We start from the raw sequence: 8,997 nt of genomic DNA on the forward strand, positions 1-8,997 counted from the left end.
GATGGGCGTAATGCAATGAGTCATCCTTTTTCGTGTATGCCGTCAGCGTTCATCGATTTATTAGACGTTGTCACGTCAAAAAAAAAAAAGTTACTATCCAAAACAATATGCAGTGATTTTGTTTAAGCTTCTTTTTTAAGGAAGTAGCTGCTAATAGATCTTAAGCTTTATAAAAAAAAAAATTGTTAAAAATTCGTTTATTTTCACAAACAACTTTTTCCAATATTAATTCTGTTTTAAAATATAATTTGATGTTAATACAGTTAAAGAAGTAAAAGGTTTTACTCCAGTACTGGATCCAGAACAATATGAGATTTAATCACGAAATCCATTGGAAAATAATTTTTACGCTGCATTTTGCACGAACAGATAAAGAGATTTCACATTTCCGACTTACTTTTAAAATCTGTGCCAGTGCCCTTTTATTTTTGGTTTTAATTTTTCATCCATTGGTAACGAATTTAACCGCATTTATGTTAACAAATAAAGCGGTTATATTTTGGAAGTTTAAATTAGTTATTTTTTTATATATTAATACTACGACATAATTATCTGCTATATGTTTTTAGGCATCATTTTTCAAAGTATGTACTACTAAGGTAAAAAAAAAATGATGACGACATTGTAGATATACAACTTCTTAATCTTTGTAACTAAAGCATTTGATTAAAAATTCAGTTGTTGGTAGTTCCTATATCCTTTTTTACTATACTTACATATAGCGCAAGACCAAGTCCGTATATACGTAATCTTATATATAAAATTCTCGTGTCACAATGTTAGTTAAAATACTTCTCCGAAACGGGTGGACAGATTTTTATGAAATTTTGTGTGCATATCGGGTAGGTCTAAGAATCAGCCAACATCTATTTTTCATACCCCTAAGTTACAGGGAGGGGATTAGGGGAGTTAATAACATATATGACAAAACAACGTTTGCGGGATCAGCTAGTAAAATATATAAATATTATATAGTAACATAGATAAACCGAATAAAAATTGCATATTACAAAAAATATATATTATCTTAAATATACAACTAATAAGTGTATAACATATACGAATATAATATATCTCAGTTTTCTTGTTGTTCCTGAATGCGTGAGCACTAACTATAACACTTGTGGAAAGTATGTTATGCATATTTTCCTGAATTTTACCAAAACAGATGATAAGAGTCCCATTTGTAGGCATGGAGTAATTTTACGCATGTTTTAATTTTTGTCGATCTGCCTGTTTGTTGGTTAAATGGCCCCATAAGGCCAATTAAACCATCAAAATGTATTTCAAAACTAAGCGGAATTCCCTTGGAAAAGAGAACAAAAGTGAAATTGTATACCTTGTTAAAATGTATTAAAGTCCGATATGAACTTTTGAGAACGTTTTAAGGTTTTAAGTTATTTATTTCCTAAATTACAGATATTATACATCATGGAACAAAGTCCAAAATAGCTTGAATCTTTTGAATCTATCTGGAACCTTTGAAAGTACGTTTCGTCTTAAACTGGAGAACAAACTTTGTTATCTGCGCTTAATAATGAACTGAATATGAACGGCAATCACGAACGAAGTTGCAGGTACAGTTAGTTAAGTACTAAAAATTATAAAATTGTGTGTATTTAAATAAAGTAACATAATCAAAAGATGGTAAAATATGTTTTCTACTAAAATATTTCTCAACAAAAATAAATATACCTATCTAAAAAAATCACAATAATATAGAATTACTAGCTGACCCGGCAATCGTTGTCTTGCCGCTAAACACTATTAAAAATAGGAGTTGGTGGTAGAGGGTTGAAAATTTAGGGTTGTATGTATTTTTTAATGTTGTATCATAAAAAAATAAATAATAAATAATTTATCTAAAAATTAAAAAAAATTAAGAGTGGACTACCCTTAACATTTAGGGGAATGAAAAATAGATGTTGTTCGATTCTCAGACCTACCCAATTAGCACACAAAATTTCATGAGAATCAGTCAAGCCGTTTCGAAGGAGTTTAACTACAAGCACCGCGACACGAGAATTTTATATATTAGATTTAATTAATCACCAACGAAAATAAAACAATTTAAGAATTAAAAGATAATGAAACAAAGATTCACGCAGCTATTATAAAATCCCAAATGATAAATGGTCAGAGCATTTCAGAATCAAATCGTTGCTCCACGTAATTCTGTGCAGGAAACCGGCCTATATCTCCGATATCGTCGCACAGCGTTCTCGTTGTAAATCAATTCACCTGGATTTATTATCCTCTTATAAGTCACGGAAATTCGTGCAGCTACGATTTGAAAATCACACGTTAAAATCAGCTGTTTTGAATTATAAGAAAATGAGAATTCGAAGGAATTTTTTTTTTTTGAGCCAATCAAAAGCCAAAGAATTTTTGGTTGCCCATCACAACGACAATTATACGCTAACCTGGTAACTGCACGGTTAAAATTTTGTGCACGAATCATTATCTGTCTCTCTCTATCTCTCTCTCTTTTTGGAGTCGATCCCTCATATCTGAGGATCGTGGTCAACATCACGGTTGCATCTGGCGCGGATGATAAAACACATTTGCTTCAAGGTGTAAGAGGATATGGAAAAAAATTCATAAAAAATGGACAAATGCAGGCCAAATTCTCATACAGGGTTATGAGAGTGTATGAGATCTGATAGATTCTTATAACTCGATATGAGAATTTGGTCTGCATTTGTCCATGTTTTATGAAATTTTTCCATATGGGAGGATGATGTTATATCCCCGAAACTCTTCACCGATGCACTGAATAACGTCTATAAGGCATTATCGTCGGATGGACTGGGCGTTAATGTCAATGGAGAATACTATGTGATAGGCTGATGATTAAATGGATCATTTTCATCGTCAAAAATCAGACCAATCACCCTCAAAATGGATCATTTTCATCTTCAAAAATCACACTAGTCAAGCAGTTATATACAGTCGCGTTGATACTCCGATGGAGCGGAAACACGCTTTTTATAAGCTACTAACAAATATGCTGGTATAGCTTTTTTTTAACATGTCACAGTGATGACAGATTTTAAACGATAACTACAGTTTTTATTGCTCAGATTAAATAAATGTCACGGTAAATCACGGTTCAATTGGGTTTCAAAATACGTGACATAATACATTGAAGTTGGGCTTTCTAGCTGAAAGTGATTTTATACTCTCGATTTTAAAATAAAACGTACTTCATACCTTTAAAAATCATTACAAAGTATAAAACTAAGTTTATTTCCGCTTTTTGTATGCTTTGATCTTTAAAACTACGCAACGATTTTGATGCAATTTCCTTTATTAAATAGAGTGATTCCAGAGCAAGGTTTATATGTATAATAATAGTAGAGGAACACTAATAGTTTTAGAGGCTTCTAATGTGATATCGTTAATAAACACATCCCAGTAGGATCCCCAGTAGGATTTTTTTCTGTGTCGGGAGTCCACACACAATACACAAGCACAAACGTCCAGACCACGACAAACATCTATATGGCTAATACAAATGTCTGTCGAAAGCGGGGATCATCCTGTGACCGTTGGTTGTATGTTTCTTGTATGTTAATAAATAATCCTAAGAATCCTACTAGAGGGCGTCGAGTGCTACTTCTTTTTCATAACCCTTGTGACAAAACAGTTTATATTTTATATCTTTCAGTATGAAATTATGTCTTTGTTAATAACTAATAGGTCGCAACAATGTAATCTAATAAATTAATACAAAATTTCACTCGTTCAAATTGCCTTGAAAGAGTTTCACAACGTTTATAGTTTAAACGCAAACTTTAAAATCATTCCGATCACATAAAATGTAGGCAATACTCTAAGCGTACGAACTTGTAAGGCCAAATACACATATCCAAATACACATATCCAAATACACACTCACACTCAGATGCCATGAACGTAAAATCAAATGTCGAATACTTTGAAACTATCTGCATTCGATATGAATAAATTCCAAGTTAAAATTTGATGTCCAAGCGTTGACCACTTAGCAATAATGTAGCACCATCGTACTGTCACATATTGTCCAAAAGCGACAGCTTGCGATAAGATTACTAAATCTAGTTTCAGATATCAAACACTGTTGAATTTTAGACTTTATTACAATAGAATTAAGACAGGCGATACTTAAAATTTATAGATTCGAAGTTATTGTGAAATTGTACGTGATTATTGTCCTGGACGGCGCTAAAGGTCGTATTTTCAGTAATATCGGACCATAATATCTATAGTGAAAGCAGTATTATTTAGCTTAAATATAATCTGTATTAATAATTTATTTTATCTTCGTACTGGAATTTATATTATTGGTAAAATTTTTAAATGTTTAGTTCGTATTTACCTGTGAGGCATGCTTTTTATGTTAGGTAGCTGAAGCCGTTTTTGTATCACCTTAACAGCTAACTACATAAATTATAGATTATTTAGGACACCTGCAAATACAGGAAAATTACAAGGGATAGCTAAAACTGTCCTTAAATTTTCGTGTACACACGTTCATTTTTACACCAAAAATACTATTACCATTTCTTCTATTTTCTTGTTATCAACCTTTGAAACTAATCTTTATGTTTTTATAGGAACAATTGTAATATTGGCTTTAAAAATCATAATACTGAGACTAATGTCTAATTTGCAAAAGCCAGATTCATCTTCAAGAAATTAAAGTTTAACGTATTCTGACATAACAGCATCCCTTGGTGATAAAGTTTGATCCAAGATATGTTGTACGTTCAAATCATACAAATAATCGGCGGGGACAATGGCCAAATGGCTGGCTCCTGTCATAAATCAGTATAGTCCGAGCAAAGTGCTACCATTCACGGAATTTGTCGGTAAACGTGGGACACAGATGGTCGTAAATACAGAGACTTTAATATGATTATAAACAGATCCCAAAAATTGTTATTACTGAAATCATTTTATTTGCAATCCCTCTAATGAGGTTATAATAATGTTGTGTATGCCTGTAAAATAATTTGATACTGTTCTAGATAATATTTTCTGTAGCTTACATAGACCTTTTTATTTTTCTCGATAAAATATTTTATTTAATTAAGAATTCCATTATTTATGAAAATCATAATAGTAGAATGAAGCCTTCTGACAGAGGCATATTATGCTTAACGGGATTTTTTTGTATTTTGTCAAATAATATAATATATATTTATTGTTGTGATATCTTAAATACTGTCAATGTTACAAAAGTAATAAATTAAACAAGTGAATAAATAAGATTAGAAAAGAAAAGAAATTTACCTTTTCAAATTCAATTACTGTTAGAGCAATTAATAAAAAAGCGAACAGTTACTGTCCCCTAGAATTATTATAACACCAGGGGACTATAGACAACCAAGTACCCATAATTAACATATGGGACCAAGGAGAGAAGTATAATGAGGTTTTACAGATGGCTTATTTATCGTTCGAAACAATATATTATGAACTTATATTTAATTCCTCTCGTACAAAAAAGGATTGGCACAATACAATAAAACGCTTGTTATAATTGACGTAAACAATCTTGATACAACAATTAATAGGCATAAATACTATTTGACATTTCCACGTCACGTTGTATAGTTGTATCGAATTCATTTCTCACGACTGCAGGTGATATACGCGACGAGTTTTGACTTAGATCGAATGATATTTCAAGTGAAATGAATTAATGCGACAAGTGACAATTTAGAATTATTCATTTACAGTTAAAACTTGATGTTTTTGTATCTCGTCGTGTAGTTCTGTCGCATATTTTACTTTAAGAAAAGATAAAGGGTAAAAGTTCTGACTATACTATATGTTTTATAATGTTAAAGAAGTACATAATTTATACCCTAGTTAACCGTTAAATTGGTATTAAAAACTGATTCACGGTAAAGCAGCGGAAATCTTTTCCTATATTAAAAAAAAAATGCGCAGCAGTGTGATGTTACAAAATGAATATAAAAAAGAATAAAATTTGAATTTCGAATATATTGTTTTCGGAATGAACAAAAAGGTTTGTACTTAAAGTATAGTACTAAATATGTTTTTGATTTCATCAATTTGAACTTTTAGTAATTGATTTAATCCTCGGGTAATGTGATCCAAGTTTCTCATCCTACAATCTGTTGTATTCTATTTAGATCATTATCTCGTTATCCGATCCGAGTTTCACATTCAATTTATTTAAATTAAATTAGTACCGAATGAACTTATTCAAATATAAAATTACCTTGAATTAAATTAAAATAATGCTGGAAAATTTCAAACCAGTGTTTAAACTGAGTTTAATAAACGTAATATAACTGTAGTATATTACGTTTGTATATTAATTGTATCTCTGTTTTAAAATAAGCTGAGTTGATTTTTGCTATTCGGAAGCCGAAAATACCAAATAAATTTTAATAAGTTACTAAATAATATTAATTTCACTATAATGGGATTAAAATACCGAAAAAATTACTATTTGCACTGTGTTGCTAGTTGTTAACCTTTAAGTATGGACGTGGAGTCTCACAGGGTACTCGATGTTTTCGTTTTCCTAGTTTCACCTATTTGCCCTAACTCCCAGCGGTTGAGCGGCTCAGTAGCTTTTGTTTTAGTTGTAAAACTACCAACGAGAGAGGGGGTTGCGTTTTCCAATGAATATCACCTAAGTAATGACCATCAAAATATTGACCGGAGCCTGTCAGGCTACACGTCCATTTTTGCCCTATGATATATTTTACAAGAGCGATTACGTTTGTATCAGATTTTGAAGTACAAAATGTCAAAAAACAATAAAGCCGGTAGTTCTAAATCAAAACGATCATCTACGAGTTCTGTTCAGGGCCCTGTGAGAAAAAAATTTGTGCAGGAGATCCACTTTTGTGGTGAAGTGAGTTAGTTGTTATTAGCTTCGGATCAGTCTGACAATGAAGAGAGTACTGAAGATTTTTTTTTATATTGGAGTCCAAACTGATACAAAATCATGAAAGTGACAGTGATGATGACCAGGACCAAGACCAAGGACATAGGAGAAGAATCTTGTAGTTATAGAGATAGCCTATGGTGTTGCTATATCGTGTCCTAGACTCGAGTACTATGAATGCGTACATCTTATATAACATGCACCAAACAAAAGCTGCGGAAAGAGATTTAAAAAATTAGTACATGTGTTTGTGGTGCCTTACGTGCAAAGACGTTTTATAAATACACGACTGCCAGGAGAGCTGAGGTTGACCATGACTCTAGTTTTAGGTATTTATATGGTTACAGAAGATATCTAGGATCAAGAAACCAGTCAAGAAACCAGAAGAGCATATAAAATCTGTTCCACGAAAAAACATATGATGATTATCCATGTTTGTATTGGGTGCAACAAACCTGTGTGTCTCCAATGTTCTAGACCTCTGTGCACTGACTGCCAATAAAACGTTATTTGACTGTTGTCAAAATTTTTTATATTTGTTATATGAAGTAGTTCTTTTGTGTTTTTGGTTTGTAATACATTATATTTTGAGAAAAAAAGACTTGTTTTGTTATAGGAATAAGTTTGGCTGCTTTTATTACCTAAAAATGTAACCTAAGTAGATTTCGATTGAAAAGAGCCATAATTTTGGATTTTTAATATTTCTAAATTTTTCTAAATAAAATTTGATTATATAAGCACGTTATTTAATTGCTAAACTACATAACTTTAATATGTAATTAGTTTTAAAGCGATCTGATATCAAATTCTCCAAAAAAAATTGTGTGTATATAGGAGCCTGTGACTACACGTCCACAGTAATGTTAAGAAAAAAATACGTCCATGCTTAAAGGTTAAGCTTAAAATGCTCTAGTGATGCTACGGGATTTGCAGACGTTCACAACTTTCTGGAACCGATTACTTTCAAACTGCTCGTACGCTTTTATGGCTTCCAAGTGCTATAAGATATCTATAAAATATAGTAACATAAAAAACTCATCAGACGCTAATTATTTATATTTATTTATCTGTATCTGGTATGTGGATAGTCTGTAACAGAGTCGTAACAATCGCTAATTGCCCCCGGACTGGTCGACCGTAGCGTACAAGATCGATGCCAATAAAATTTCATTCGATGATCAAACTTGTTTAATATATGCAGAGAAGTTACCCATATCAACGTTACGATTATGCCGACGTTAAATTTTAAAACGAAAGTTGTAAACTGATAAAAACGTCAGCTGAGGATTTTCGGTAAATTTCGTGTAGGGTAAAGTTTTTAATAAAATGTGCATAATTAATCGACGATGTGATCAAATATCTGGAAATTGCAGCACTGTTTATGTTAAACAATGTTTTTGGGTTAATTAAGAGATTTTAATATAGTGTACAGCAAACACAATTATATTATTTTCACTTTGAAATGTGATTAAATAGAAAAATATAGAATTTTAAATTTAAAACTAACACAATTTACTTTTATCGTCTTCAAATTGATTATATCTTCCGATGTCCTAACACACATCGAGATGCAATCCATCATACCTTGAGATTAAACGTGGATAATACATCAGAAAAAAAATATTATCCAGAAACGTCGGAAGTGAGGAAACGTTTCGATTGACACAAGTTATGATAAATGACGTTATATTACATTCGTCAAGGGGCCCATTTATCATGGTTAGTTAAACGATATTTTAGAGTTAGTCCCTTTACGACATCATTTTGATATATTATTTAAGATTTTTTTCGTTTAATTCAATTGTGTCTCTTTATTACCTTTTTTGAAAATAAATATTGTTATTATTAAATATGATGAAATATGATATGGATTTTTATGTCAAGTTTGTATATAACGTAGGTACTTTAGAAAACTACTATTTTATTTAAGAGACAAAGAAAAAAAAAAAAAGCATGGTGTCGTCTCCTGTCAAAGATTTTCATTGTAATATGAAACTTTGAATAGTTACGGGTCTCTGTAAAGAACGCACTATAGACGGCGCCACGGTTCGCTTAAACCGAAAATAAAAATCATCATATCAAAA

Source organism: Melitaea cinxia, chromosome 2, assembly GCF_905220565.1.
Source record: "Melitaea cinxia chromosome 2, ilMelCinx1.1, whole genome shotgun sequence".
NCBI lineage: Eukaryota > Metazoa > Arthropoda > Insecta > Lepidoptera > Nymphalidae > Melitaea > Melitaea cinxia.